The following is a 14747-nucleotide window of genomic DNA, read 5'->3' as shown; positions in this document are numbered from 1 at the left end:
CAAAATAAATAAGAGCTGTTAATGTCAACCAAAGGTTTGCACACCAGAGTCGGCCTAATTGAATATCTGCCTTCAGGAATGCCATAAGCAGCAGGTTAGACGACTTGAATTCAAATGTGGTGCTTAACCTGCGTTCTCTGTCAGTGTCCCCACAGTTGCTGTGTGACAAAGGGACTGCTGAATATTAGGATGAGGAAGGAGATGAGGAGGACGAGGTAGTCGACAGCGCTTTCAACGCTGATTTCCCCAACAGTCAGGATCTCTTCATCACCCTCACGGAGATCCCCTACCAACCCTTCCAAGGCGGTAACCCGGACCGTGAATCAGGGGAAGGATCAGTAGGTACGTGTGTTAAACATTTATTTTGAACAGAATAGGAATGGTATCTTAACAATGGGTTTTTCATGATTAGTTTGCCCTAGGCGCTTTAGTTTTTAGTCCTTGCCAGTGCAGCTACTGGAAAGTTCTGTCAATATGTCCGGGGATAGAGCAGAAATCCTCCTGGGACATCTCCAGGAAGTTCTCCTGGAGGTACTGTGAAAGCCTTTGCATCAGGTTCCTGGGGAGAGCAGCCTTATTGCGTCCTCCATGGTAGGAAATTTTTCCGCGCCAGGCTAGCAGCAAGTACTCTGGGATCATTGCTTCGCAAAGCATGGCGGCATACGGCCCTGGTGTTTGCTGGCATTCACGCAGCATGCGGTCTTTCTCTGTCTCCGAAATCCTCATCAGAGTGATATCACTCATGGTGACCTGCTGTGAATTAGGGGAATGTTAGTATTGGGACTGATTGCCTGTTCCTTTACATAACTGTAACCAGCGGTTTACAGCCACGCGGTGGAGGCGGGATAGGGGCAGCATGCAGGGAACTTCTCCGGGGACAGCCGCGAGAGGGGAGGGACAAGGGCAGAGTTCATGCTGGCTGGATTGCCGGCAGCAGGAACTGGCCAACGCTAGGAGCATTGCTTGGAACGTGAAAGGAGGGCACTGCTATAAATTAAGCTTTAAGCAGCCAAAAGTCTACGGCTTACCATGTCCGCCTGCTAGCCGAATTCCATTGTCCGGCCCCACTTGTGTGATCTGTACAGCAAGACTCCAGGCACTCAATGGGAAGGCCAAAAATTTGACCTTGTATTGAGTGCGCATGTGATAGGTACTGCGCATGGTCTTGTTCACAGAGAGACTATATTCATTGTTTGCAAAACTGTATCTTTGTGAGGAATTCACTCCCTTTTTCCCATCCCACAGCTGCGAGTGTCTCCCGAGCTACCCCGGCATCCCCCTCCCAGAGGCTGGCGCAGATCAGGTGACGAAAGAAAAGGACACGGGACGAGATGTTCTCAGAACTTATGGGCTGCTCCCGAGCCGAGGCGGCACAGCAGACCCAGTGGAGGGAGAACATGTCGCAATACCAGCGATCACACAGTGAACGGGAGGACAGGTGGCGGCAGGAAGACCAGCAGGCGACTCAAACGCTGCTTGCACTAATGAGGGAGCAAACGGACACACTCCGGCGCCTTGTAGATGTTCTGCAGGATCAGAGGCAGGAGGACAGAGCCCCGCTGCATTCTATCTCTAACCGCCCTCCCCCACCACAAAGTCCCATCCCCCCCTCACCCAAAGTCCCAAGAAGGAGGGGCGGCAGGGGCCATGAAAACAGTCACTCCACCCCTGCAGACTGCTCAAGTAGCAGAAGGCTCTCATTCCCAAAGATTTGATACGTCCTTTCCTTCACTCCAAAAGCACCTCACCCAAGCCCCCGCCCCAGTTTCATCTCCTAACTGTGTAGTTGTCAATAAAAAATAAGTTTCTGTTAATTACTGTTTCCATCATGTTCTTTTAAAAGAGTGTGTGTTTGAAGGGGGGGAAAGGGGGTTGGTAATTGGAGAGGACAGTCACCTTTACCAGGGTACAGACACGGGGGCAGGTTCAGCAGCAGGTCACACACACATTGCAGTCATTAGGCACCCTGGTCAGTCTGGGAGGTGGTTTTCATGTTCTGTGTGGGGGGGGCTATGTGAGTTTGTGGTGGGGGAGGGCGGTTACAGATCTTATGCAGCAGTCCTTAGCCTGGATGACAGAGCCACGCAGCAGGGGATCTGTAACCGCCCTCCCCCGCCACAAAGTCACATAGCCCCCACACACAGAGTCCTGAAAAGGAGGGGTGGCAGGCTCTGTTGCGGACTGCTCTAGGAGCAGGAGCCTGTCATTCCTCGAGTTTAGAAGCGTCCTTTCCATCACTACACCCGCTCCCCACCACAGACTGCGTCCCAGTTTCCACACTTTACCACGAAATCCTTAATAAAGAAAATGGTGTTAATGAACAAAGTTTCATTTATTTTATTTTTAAAGGTGTGTTGGAAGGGGGGAAGGGAGTTGGTAACTGGAGAGGATAGTCAACATTAACTGGGTAAAGAAACGGGGGCAGGTTCAGCTTCTGTTTAAACAAACTTAATAGTCACAGGTTACCCTGCTCACTGTGGAACCTAGCTTTCAAAGCTTCCCGGATGCACAGCGCGTCCCGCTGGGCTCTTCTAATCGCCTGGCTGTCTGGCTGGGCGTAATCAGCCACCAGGCGATTTGCCTCAACCTTCCACCCTGCCATAAACGTCTCCCCCTTGCTCTCACAGAGATTGTGGAGCACACAGCAACGTGCAATAACAATGGGGATATTGGTTTTGCTGAGATCACAGCGAGTCAGCAAGCTTCTCCATCTCCCCTTGAGACGTCCAAAAGCACACTCCACCACCATTCTGCACTTGCTCAGCCGGTAGTTGAAGAGTTCTTTTTCACTGTCCAGGGTGCCTGTATAGGGCTTCATGAGCCAGGGCATTAGCGGGTAGGCTGGGTCCCCGAGGATCACTATAGGCATCTCCACATCCCCAACCGTTATTTTGTGGTCCGGGAAGTAAATACCTTCCTGCAGCCGTCTAAACAGACCAGAGTTCCTGAAAGCGCGAGCATCATGAACCTTGCCCGGCCATCCAACATTGATGTTGGTAAAATGTCCCCTATGGTCCACCAGTGCTTGCAGCACCATTGAAAAGTAGCCCTTTCGGTTAATGTACTGGCTGGCCTGGTGGTCCGGTCCCAGGATAGGGATGTAAGTTCCATCTATAGCCCCACCGCAGTTTGGGAATCCCATCGCAGCGAAGCCATCTATGATCACCTGCAAGTTTCCCAGGGTCACTACCTTTGAGAGCAGTAGCTCAACGATGGCGTTGGCTACTTGCATCACAGCAACCCCCACGGTAGATTTGCCCACTCCAAATTGGTTCGCGACTGACCGGTAGATTTGCCCACTCCAAAGTGGTTCGCGACTGACCGGTAGCTGTCTGGCGTTGCAAGCTTCCAGAGGGCTATGGCCACTCGCTTCTGGACAGTCAGGGCTGCTCGCATCCGGGTGTCCTTGCGCTTCAGGGCAGGGGACAGCAACTCACAAAGTTCCAGGAAAGTTCCCTTACGCATCCGAAAGTTTTGCAGCCACTGTGATTCATCCCAGACCTGCAGCACTATGCGGTCCCACCAGTCCGTGCTTGTTTCCCGGGCCCAGAATCGTCGTTCCACAGCATCAACATGACCCATTGCCACCATGATGTCCACGGCGCGCGGTCCCATGCTTTGTGAGAGGTCTGTGCCCCTCTCAGACTTAATGTCCTCACCACGCCGCCGTAGCCTCCTCGCCCGATTTCTCAGCATCTGCCTCGGAAAAAGGTGGATGATAAGGCGTGAGGTGTTGACAACGGCCATAACTGCAGCGATGATCACAGCGGACTCCATGCTCGCGGTGCTGTGGCGTCCGCGCTGTCAATCACCAGAAAAGTGCGCGAACTGATGGCCCGCCGGCGCTTTCACAGAGGGAGGGCGGGAGTGAGGGTTGAATGACAACAGTTACCCAAAACCACCCTCGACACATTTTTTGCCCCAGCAGGGATTGGGGGCTCGACCCAGAATTCCAATGGGCAGCGGGGACTGCAGGAACTGTGGGATAGCTGCCCACTGTGCACCGCTTTCAATGTCGACGCTAGCCCCGTTAGTGTGGACTCACAAAGTCGAATTACTGTCCTTAGTGTGGATACACACGTTCGACTTCGTAATATCAGTTCCACAAATTCGCTTTAAGTAAAATCGAACTACTCTCGTAGTGTAGACATACCCTTAGATAGGAATGGGCATAATTGGACATCCAAGGGTATGTTGACTAACTGGCAACTGCAAGGTGTGGCCCTAAAGTAATTTCTTGTTTCTGTCCTTATTCAAAGACAGAAAGAAACCTCTAGCTGTGACACCTCTTTCTGTGCAATGCTGCTTTGGATTTATTCCCATCAAGCCCTTGTGTATTTTGACAGGTCTTAGGCATGAGTGTGGATCTGGAGAGTTTCACGCTGAAAAGAAACCTAATTATAAGTTACTATAAGGACAAAAATACTCTCCCGTGACAGTTTGAAGCAGCGTGGCTCCAGACAAGTTGTCGTCCAAAGATCTCACTTCTAGTTTAAAAATAAGCGTGCTACATTTTAAATGTCCTCTGAGATACACAGTCCCTCAGATTTTTAACAGCCTGTAAAATGAACTAAGGATGCCAAGCAGAGAAATCAAATGTCTCTCAGTAGCGAGTGCATCAGTTGTCTTCTGTAGGCAAATGGCATAAGCCAATTTCTTTTAACTGCATAAAAATGCTCGCTTAGAACTAAATGCACCCTAATAGATTCTTCCTCTGGAGAATGTTTACAGTGGAAACAAAGCAGACGTGTCTCAGCATCGGATTATGCCTGTGTTCTTCCCTGCACAGCACTTTGACAGTGCACTGCATAATATGTTACCATTGCCACATCTGGTCCTTTTATCCCATTGACACCTGATCACTGAACATGGCCTGGTTAAAGAGAATCTTTTAAAACCCAGAAATAACCAGATCTGCATGAAATTCCATGGGTTCGGTTCACAGGGCTTTGCCCTGGACTTTTATTGTTTGTTTGTTTCAGCTAACACCCCTCTACATTTTCTCTAGATTTGGGGGTTTCAATGATCCTCAAACCCTTAAAGCAAAATGCAAACAAAACTTCTCGGTTTTGCCTGGTTTGGGGTCGCAATCAAATTCTTTCGGGCTATGTGAGCATTGCAGCTTCGGGTCTCTTCACTCCTCTGATCCTCCCTGCTTACCTGCTCTTGTATTCTTAGGGCTTGATCCTGAACCACTGACGACAATGGGAGAGGATCAGGGCCCCTTAGTGAGTTGTTCCTGTACCTGCTCAACTCCATCAGTAATGCCCATTTGTCTGCTTCTCCCACAAACACCTTTGTGCTTTCTTCCACGCCGCACCATACGCATGGAACACGTTCTACAAAGTAGTCTGTGAAGCCACCACCCTCGCCTTACTACCTAAATGGTAGGCATGGCAGGCAAGTGAGGATATAATATACACCTAGAAGGGGCAGACGAAAGAGGTACCTGGGTTAGAGATATATGGTTTTGAGTTTATATGCTTTAGGCAGATGCATGTCTTGGTTGTTCAGATATTTGGGTTTTCGTCTGTTTCCTCAAGATGCAAAGTCATGGTTTGGCTAAGAGAGAATAGAGAAGAGACATGTTAAGAACCTGCTAATACTTGAAGAGTTCCAACACCAAGGAGAGAGAGAAATTAGGCAAGGTGGTAGGTGCAGGGCTCCCCAGAAGGGGAGGCAAAAGAGGCAGTTTGCACTGGGCCATCCACTTGAGAGGGCCCCATACCCATGGAACAATATGCAACCTGGCATGTGGGATTGGAGCCTTGCACAGGTTTGGTCTGGTTGCCCTGCTGTCATCACAGGAGGCAGGGGGTGGCTGGCCCAGAGTTGAGTGGTGTGGCAATCTGGCGTGTGTACACATGCTGAGCTCTTGTCTGCTGGCTGCCAAAACCAGGGTGGCTTCTCACAGTGCTCGGGTCCAGTCAGGAAGCAGGATGGACCTGGCACCTGAGAGCAAGTCTCACTAGCTGGGAAAGGCGAGGTAAGAAGTGGGGTGGAAAAGGTAGGGGGCTCCCTCAATGGAGGCGGCTCCTGGGAGGGCATGGATGTAGGGGCCTATGAACCAGGCTTTTTGGAAGGTGGGGGTTCAGTTTCACTTTTCATCCCAGGTGCTCCAAAAACTTGTGTGGCCCTGGGTAGGAGAGGTAAAAACTAAAATTAGCAGCAGAGCAATAGTCAAGAAAAAAATCAGGACTATCAGGAAAAACTTCCTAACACTGAGATCTATCAGGCGGTAGAATGGTCTCCTAAGGGAAACAGCAGAAAGCCCCAAACTTTCTGGAGAAAACCTTAGGAAACATACAGTAGGGAATAGAGCTGCAATGGCCAGGCTGAGCTCTCTACCAGCCAGGCACACAGCTCATCTGTGCAAAAATATTTCGATGATAGATTCATAGAGTCTAAGGCAGTGGTGGGCAATCTGCAACTCATCAGGGTAATCTGATTGCAGGCGGTGAGACATTTTGATGACATTAACCGTCTGCAGGCATGCCCCCCGCAGCTCCCAGTGGCCGAGGTTTGCTGTTTCTGGCCAATGGGAGCTGCGGGAAGTGGTGGGTTGCAGGGATGTGCTGGCCGCCGCTTCCCGCAGCTCCCATTGGCTGGGAACAGCAAACCGTGGCCACTGAGAGCTGCGGGGGGCCATGCCTGCGGGTGGTCAACATCAACAAAATATCTCGCGGCTAGCAGTCAAATTACCCTGATGGGCCACATGTGGCCCACGGGCTGCAAGTTGCCCACAACTGATCTAAGGCCAGTTGGGACCATTATCATCATCTGGTCTGATCTTCTACATAGCACAAGCCAAAGAATTTTCCTCTGTGATCCCTGTATCAAGCATAGTCACCTGTGGTGGAACCAGAGTGTATTGTTTTTAGAAAAATATTGGCAAAGTTGTAAACTGAAAACAGGGTCTTATAATGGGAAGTGTCATGCCACCTTAATAAGTGGTGGCGCTATCAGACCTGCTTATAATAAAACAGCTCCACTGACAATTAACACTCTCAAGATTTTTTCCTCTTTTCAAGATATTTAATTAAAAATAGACCAATTCCTTTAAGTTATTTGCAAATCTGGAAAGGATAGTGCAATAATTTCAGAAGAGGAGAGAAAAATCTCCCACACAAACACATAACACTCTTTCTGCAAACACAAAAACCAGATTACAATGGTATTTACTCTGCCAAGCCTCTGTTGACAATAACTGCTCAACTGTTTGGATTAACCCCTGTGGTTTCCCTTTTGAACAACAGCCATGTCTGGCAGAGTATTAATAAAAAGCCATTTTATTTTAGATTACTTCACTCCTTAAACATGTTTTGGATTTCAGTGGAAATTGGCTGCTAGCTGGTGGTGTGATCCAAGTTTCCAAAGGTTATCTGCAATCAATTAAATAATGGAATGCATGTGTTGACTGCAGGACTGTTGGAAAGCCAACGTATTTCACAGCCGGTGTTTTCTTTCACTTCAAGGATTATATCCCATTGTATAAAGACAGTGTGTTTAAAAATAACAAAAATAAGACCAGAGATGAGAGAGCAGCAGAACAAACCCTAAAGGGTCGCGAGGCAAAGAGAATTTAATTTTCTAGAATAATAAAAATTATTCTCCCAGAGCAACGTTTCCATTGACTTCAGTGGAGCAGGATTAGACCCACCCTCCCAAAAAACGCCAATAACCTCTGACTCAACTATTTTACCTCTCATTACACAACTGACTTCTCTTCTGTTGGACTTTGGTAATCACCAAATTATACCAGACTTCCTGTGTGCTCTTGGACACAGTGTTTCGGCCTAAAGCCACAAAGAAATGTAGGCTCCTACTGGAATGGAAATTAGGGTCCTAAATATCTTTGAAGACTTGGACCTTAATCTGTCTCTGCCTCAATTCCTCATTACTGGGTCGTAGGCAAAACTCTCCTATGTTCACCCCCAGCCACCTCTCTCTCAACAAGTCCCCCCATATGGGCACTGACTGCAGCTTCCCCTACTTGTAGATGGACTTGAGGTTGTCACTGAGTCTTCTGGGCAGAGCAGAGGCAACATAGGCTGCTGGAAGTAGAGCAGCAGCAAAGAGGAGCAGTACTGGCCGTTCCACTGCCCACTCAGATTTGGCCCTGGTGCCTCTCTTTCATGACAGGGAGGAGGAGGTGGCTTGGCCAGGCCAAATTTAAGTGAGTGCCATTGCAACCTGGCACAGAGGGTCACAGCGCCACTCTGTTTTGGCCTCGCTGCCCATCCACAATGATGGAAGGTGGCAGGACCAAATTTGAGTGAGTGGTATTGCAATCGGGGTGCACAAGGCCACAGTACCACTCAGGTTGCCCACCACCACCACCAAACTGGAACCTAGGAGCATGCCTAGGTTGCCTATACGTTAATCTGGCCCTGGATGCTGGGAGGATAAATCTATTAAAAGGCTTGTGAGGCACTCAGATACTACAGTAACGGAGCCCATTTTAGTAGCTCAGATGGACAGAGCACACCTCCTCCCAGCGGTCACTGACAAGTGAAAGCTATTCCTTCTTTGTAAGTATTATTTCTTTGTAAGTAGGGATAAAATGAGAACAGACCTGGACATTCATTCAAAACTTCAACCAGGCCTGACCCTTTTCAACTCATCAAACTAGGGTCAATTAGCTACAATGACTTAGGGGCCTTCACGATATTCTAAACATGTATCTTGCTTCAGTGGAGAAGTAGGCCACTGGAACTGGTGGCCTACTGTCCACCACACCCCTATATGTTTGCATGGGCTCCCATGGCTCCCATTGGTTGGGTGTGGTTTGAGAGAGAGGCTTCGGGAACATGACTGAAACAAAGTGTTCTGTTGTAGGCTTTAACCTGGCCTGCCACCAGCTCTAGGGAAGGCAGGCAGATTAGAGTTCTGGATGCATTATAAAATTGGTTGGGTTTTTAGACAATATGGTCACTTCGTTGCTTTGGATACCTCTGATGTCACACTATAGTAGTGTCAGTGTCCGAAGACTTAAGGAAGAAAGTATTAAAGTGGATGTCATAGGCTGAGCCTTTACTGGGTCTCGTGTGGGCGTTTTGAGAGTCTCTTCCTCTTCCAAAATATTTTCCTCCTTTGGGAACCTTGTTTCAGAATTTCTTGATTCTCAGGTACAGGATCTTCCAGTTAAGGGGACAGTAAAGGGGGAACTTTCCTTTAAGACAATCTATAGAGGTCTGGCTTGTTTATGGCAGTTAGATAAGACTGAACCCTGGATCGGAGTTTATCTTTGGCCCTTCCCTGTAGTGATCGGCTTGTACTTGGTCTGGTGAGCCATTGTGAGCAGCAGACCTTTTCAAGCTCTCTTCTCCTCAGCAACTCTGTTGAGAGTCAGCTAACTCCGAGGCACAGCAGTTTTCCTCCAGTTGCCACCCTTTCCTAGGGCACGTTCTCCCTTTTAAGCTTGCTTCTTCCAAGCAGAACCGGCCTTGTGCCTATGAACCCAGAAGAGCTTGTTAGCCTGCATGCCCCATCACAGTGGAATGATGTTAATCATCATTATTTAACACCTGTAGGATGGTAACACCTAGAGGCCTCATCCAGGGACACTGTACATACAGGGTGTGACAGTCTCTGCCCCATAGCATTTACAATGTCAGTGATGGAGCTAAGTCTGAGAACTCCTGCAATGGGAGTCTTATAATTAGTGCTGAAGTCCAGCAGTAGACAAGGAAGCATGTATAAGGCCCAGATCTTGCAAGACATTCCATGTGGGTCAACCCCTGTTGAATTCAGTTGGGCTCTGCATGGATGCATGGGTCTGCCCATGCAGAACAAATTGCAGGATCAGGGCCACAAATCACAACACTTGACTATTTTTCCATAGTAACATTGTGGGAAACATGCAGAAGAACTCTGTGCTGGGAAATAAAAAGAGTCAGCCCTGCTGAGCCCAGCAGGAAAACATGGCATGCTGCTCAAAGTGACTGATGACCTGTCTCAAGCACCAGGAGATTGCTCATCCCGATAAGGAATGTAATAACTCCTGAGATGAGCTCTCAGTGTCACTGCTCATAGGATTTAGTGTCTGTCTGCGGGGAGCAAATTTATACAGGAGCCCTGATTCCTGTATAAATACCAGGAATATGCACTCAGCCTGGTCTGTCGCTCTCATGAGTGTCTGCCTCTGGGCAGAAAGCTCTGGCTCACAGAAACGTACCTTTGATTTTGCAGTGTGGGAGCAAAAAAAGCTTTGGACCCTGGCAAGAGATATCAAAACCAAAGTGAACACACATGAGGGGCAGGGATAGCTCAGAGGTTTGAGCATTGGCCTGCTGAATCCAGAGTTATGAATTCAATCCTTGAGAGGGCATTTAGGGAGCTAGGGGAAAATCAGTACTTGGTCCTGCTAGTAAAGGCAGGGTGCTGGATTCAATGACCTTTTGGGGTCTCTTCCAGCTCTATGAGATAGGTATATCTCCATATTTTTATATTATAGTTCCTTGCTCTGAGGCATCTCAGTGACTTGCTTTGCATGTTACTGGAACAAATTAAACTCAAAACTCTCAGAAACAACGAGGAGTACTTGTGGCACCTTACAGACTAACAAATTTATTTGGGCATAAGCTTTCGTGGGCTAAAACCCACTTCATCGGATGCATGGAGTGGGAAATACAGGAGGAAGAGATATATAGCAGTGCATGAAAAGATGGGGCTTGCCTTACCAAGTGGGACAATTGAATTCAGGTGGGCTATTATCAACAGGATGAAAAATCACTTTTGTAGTGGTAATCAGGGTGGCTCATTTCAAACAGTTAACAAGAAGGTGTGAGTAACAGTAGGGGCAAATTAGTATGGGGGAAATTAGTTGTTTTTAGTTCTTGTAGTGACTTAGAACAACGCTTCCTCAGCTCTTGTCCCCTAACATCCCTACGCTACTTGTGCTACCTTGACGACATCTTCGTCATCTGGACCCATGGGAAAGAGGCCCTTGAGGAATTCCACCAGTATTTCAACTATTTCCATCCCACCATCAACCTCAGCCTGGACCAGTCCACACAAGAGATCCACTTCCTGGACACTACAGTGCAAATAAGCGATGGTCACATAAACACCACCCTATACTGGAAACCTACTGACCGCCAGGGCCGGCTCCAGGGTTTTGGCCGCCCCAAGCAGCCAAAACAAACAAACAAATAAAAAAAGCCGGGATCGCGATCTAAAAAAAGCTGCGATCGCGATCTGCGGCGGCAATTCAGACGGGAGGTCCTTCACTCCCAGGCGGAGTGAGGGACCGTCCGCCGAATTGCCGCCGAATACCTGGACCTGCCGCCCCTCTCCGGAGCGGCCGCCCCAAGCACCTGCTTGAGAAGCTGGTGCCTGGAGCCGGCCCTGCTGACCGCTATACTTACCTACATGCCTCCAGCTTTCATCCAGACCACATCACATGATGCATTGTCTACAGCCAAGCTCTAAGATACAACCGCATTTGCTCCAATCCCTCAGACAGAGACAAACACCTACAGGATCTCTATCAAGCATTCTTAAAACTACAGTACCTACCTGCTGAAGTGAAGAAACAGATTGACAGAGCCAGAAGAGTACCCAGAAGTCACCTACTACAGGACCAGCCCAACAAAGAAAGTAACAGAACGCCACTAGCCGTCACCTTCAGCCCCCAACTAAAACCTCTCCAGCGCATCATCAAGGATCTACAACCTATCCTGAAGGATGATCCCTAACTCTCACAGACCTTGGAAGACAGGCCAGTCCTCGCTTACAGACAGTCCCCCAACCTGAAGCAAATACTCACCAGCAACCACACACCACACAACAAAAACACTAACCCAGGAACCTGTCCCTGCAACAAACCCCATTGCCAACTCTGTCCACATATCTATTCAAGGGACACCATCATACGACCTAACCACATCAGCCACACCATCAGGGGCTCATTCACTTGCACATCTACCAATGTGATATATGCCATCATGTGCCAGCAATGCCCCTCTGCCATGTACATTGGCCAAACTGGACAGTCTCTACCCAAAAGAATAAATGGACACAAATCAGACGTCAAGAATTATAACATTCAAAAACCAGTCGGAGAACTTCAACCTCCCTGGACACTCAATAACAGACTTAAAAGTGGCAATTCTTCAACAACAAAAACAGACTCCAACGAGAAACTGCAGAACTGGAATTAATTTGCAAACTGGACACCATTAAATTAGGCCTGAATAAAGACTAGGAGTGGGTGGGTCAAGCCATTGAGGTAGTTCAGCAGCTTACCAAAATATATCAAAATGTCATTTCTAACTTATTTGTGTCTGGTAATCTGCGTAGCACAAAAGCCAGGAATAATAATAACAGCTGTGTATCTTTGTTGTGTATCTTTTCGATGTGTTGTCTAGAAACCTGAGATGTTTAAAAAGGATGTTATCATCTAACATTTTAGGCTTCCTTATGCATTTATGTTACTATAGAGTCTGGAAATATAGAAGGTCAGCCTATCCAATCCTAAAAAAAATGTGCACAGAAAGAAAAATATTTCATGTTGTACTTCAAACATCCATTTTTAAAGAAGGCGGCAGCTGAACCAATAAAACTTGGCAATTGCTGTCTTAGATAAAGTAAGTCTCAGATCCTGCCATCCTTGCCAACTTCAAACTCCCACCAAACCTAATGGGAATTTAGGGGTACACAAGGCCAGTAGGGCTGGGTTAAAAGACTGCCTCTTCATGAACACAGCGGATTTCTATTTGTGTGCACCGGAGTTGCATGGACTTTTTCAAATCTTTTATACCTCCTGGCTGAGCGTGTCACATGCAATATTTTTCAGATTCATCATTTTGTGTGTCTGATTCTGCTCTCACTTGCATCATTTTCACAATTAGACTGTAGGCTCTTTGGGTCAGAGAGTATCTTGTACAGCACTATGGGGGTGGGCAGGTTCCACTTTATGAATACATGCCTGGGAATAAAAATATCCAAATTCATCAGCTAAATTCTTCATGGATGAATAATTCAACAGCTCAGCATGTCATAGGTACTAAAAATACACAATACTGGGCCTGATCTTGCTCCTATTGTATTCAGGGCGAGCTTTGTCATTGACCTGAATAGGAACAGATTAGGTTCACTGGTTTTAGAATTGTGAATTGCCAAGTTTCATGTCTTCATCACAGCAGATAATTGGTTTTGGTTTCAGTCCACCTGCTACTAATAATTTGTAATGCATCAATTCCTCCTCTTTCCTTTTATCTCTTCTGTAATTATCATGGGAAAAACCCAAAGGATGGGAAAGGTGCCTGGTGCTTAGAACATGGAAGCCTGAGACCCAGGGCTCCTGGTTTCTACTCGCAGGTCTTCCACTGATTTACTGGGGGCCTGATCTAAAGACTATTGAAATAATTAGAAATACTCCCATTGGCTTCAGTGGTCTTTGGATCAAGCCCTGTGTGATCTGGGAAAGTTTCTTCATTTACCCAGCTATATAAATGGGGATAAACGCTTACGTTGTGTGGCTTAATTATTTAGGCTGGGATGATCAAAAAAGGCAAAATGGAGATAAGTGCCGGACTTCCCCTGGAAGGCAATGGAATCTGGGTACTTAATTCTCTTACGGCATTTGCAGAGCCCTACCTCAATGTTTCTAAAGCATTTTGAGAACCTTGAATGAAATGTTCTGAGTGCAAAGCATTGTAATTATCTGAGGAAGCAGGGGGTGGGGGAGGGGAACCCAACACTCATTAGTTCAGCTGGAAACCACATACTGTAACTAATCTTTTTTATATCAGTGTGTTTGCTGCTCAATCCTGGAAAATCTTTCCATCCTGAAGAGTGTGTTTATTGTCCACCAGCTGCCTTTGTCACCTTGTATCCATTTCAGATTGTAGAGATAACACACGTAGCTAATATTTTACTTCTCTTGTTGCTCTTATTTATCTTTTTAATGTTTCTTGTGGTTGCTAGACTTCAGCTCCATTAGGAGAGTTTGATCAGATTTTGAATGCTTTGAAATTTCATTCTAGTGGTTAGTTTTCATTCTAAATTTGGAAGCACAAGTTCAAAACAGTGTTGCAAGACCCTTTGGTGATCATGACAGGTGACATAAGGTCACGTAAATTGCTTGTGATGATAAAGAACCAGAGAAACTAATTTGTAGATTCAAACTAAATTCAGATTAGAAGAGATCAGACCTATAAACTGATATAGGAAACCAAGATTAAATAATTGGTCCTGGTCTCTGGCTCCCTGGGACTGGAATAAACAGCACAATCCTTCTTTGTCTTGTTTAACTTTAGCAATCTTGTACTCTGATCAGGGAGCAAATGTTTATGGGCTGCAAAGAGACTCCTACGCAGACATTCTTAGCCTGACAGATGGTGGTTTGGAATGGGACAAAGGAGTGAACCATAGGTAGCAAAGAAACATGGATGGTCCTCAAGGCTATTGTAAGGTTGCAGTGGAGAAATCACATTGCTATCTCACACCAAAGGAGAAAGAATACATTTCAGAAATACACCATCAGAAAACATATTACTCCTAACTGGTAACTGGAAACCAAAGTTTTAAGAAAGCATAACCTGGCATGACCCATGAATAGCCTAGAGGGCAAATAAATCTCCATTGGCCAGATGAAAAGCAGGTAGTGGTAGATCTTCCCAGAAAAATCTGCCAGTTAATAAGGCAAGGAGCCAGTGGCACATCCAAATACTGCTAGAGGCAAGAGCGAAAATTACTGAAGCATGGCCTCCCTCAATCTCCTAGCTTGCCAATCTATGCAC

The 14747-nt window shown here is 47.0% G+C and overlaps 1 long non-coding RNA gene across 1 annotated transcript in view; it reads right to left on the bottom strand.

The window, feature by feature from the left end:
* Window positions 1-343: 343 nt before the first annotated feature.
* Window positions 344-14747, bottom strand: part of LOC128832929 (uncharacterized) — a 48916-nt gene continuing 34512 nt past the window's right edge. The window contains exons 2-3 of the long non-coding RNA XR_008444085.1: window positions 5450-5562; window positions 344-753 (exon numbers count right to left, since the gene is read on the bottom strand). This is a non-coding gene — a long non-coding RNA (uncharacterized LOC128832929). The remainder of the gene's footprint in view (window positions 754-5449; window positions 5563-14747) is intronic.

Source organism: Malaclemys terrapin, chromosome 2 (genome assembly GCF_027887155.1).
Source record: "Malaclemys terrapin pileata isolate rMalTer1 chromosome 2, rMalTer1.hap1, whole genome shotgun sequence".
NCBI classification, from domain to species: domain Eukaryota; kingdom Metazoa; phylum Chordata; order Testudines; family Emydidae; genus Malaclemys; species Malaclemys terrapin.
Note: the sequence above shows the minus strand (reverse complement) of the source record. Positions and strands in the feature narration are given on the sequence as shown.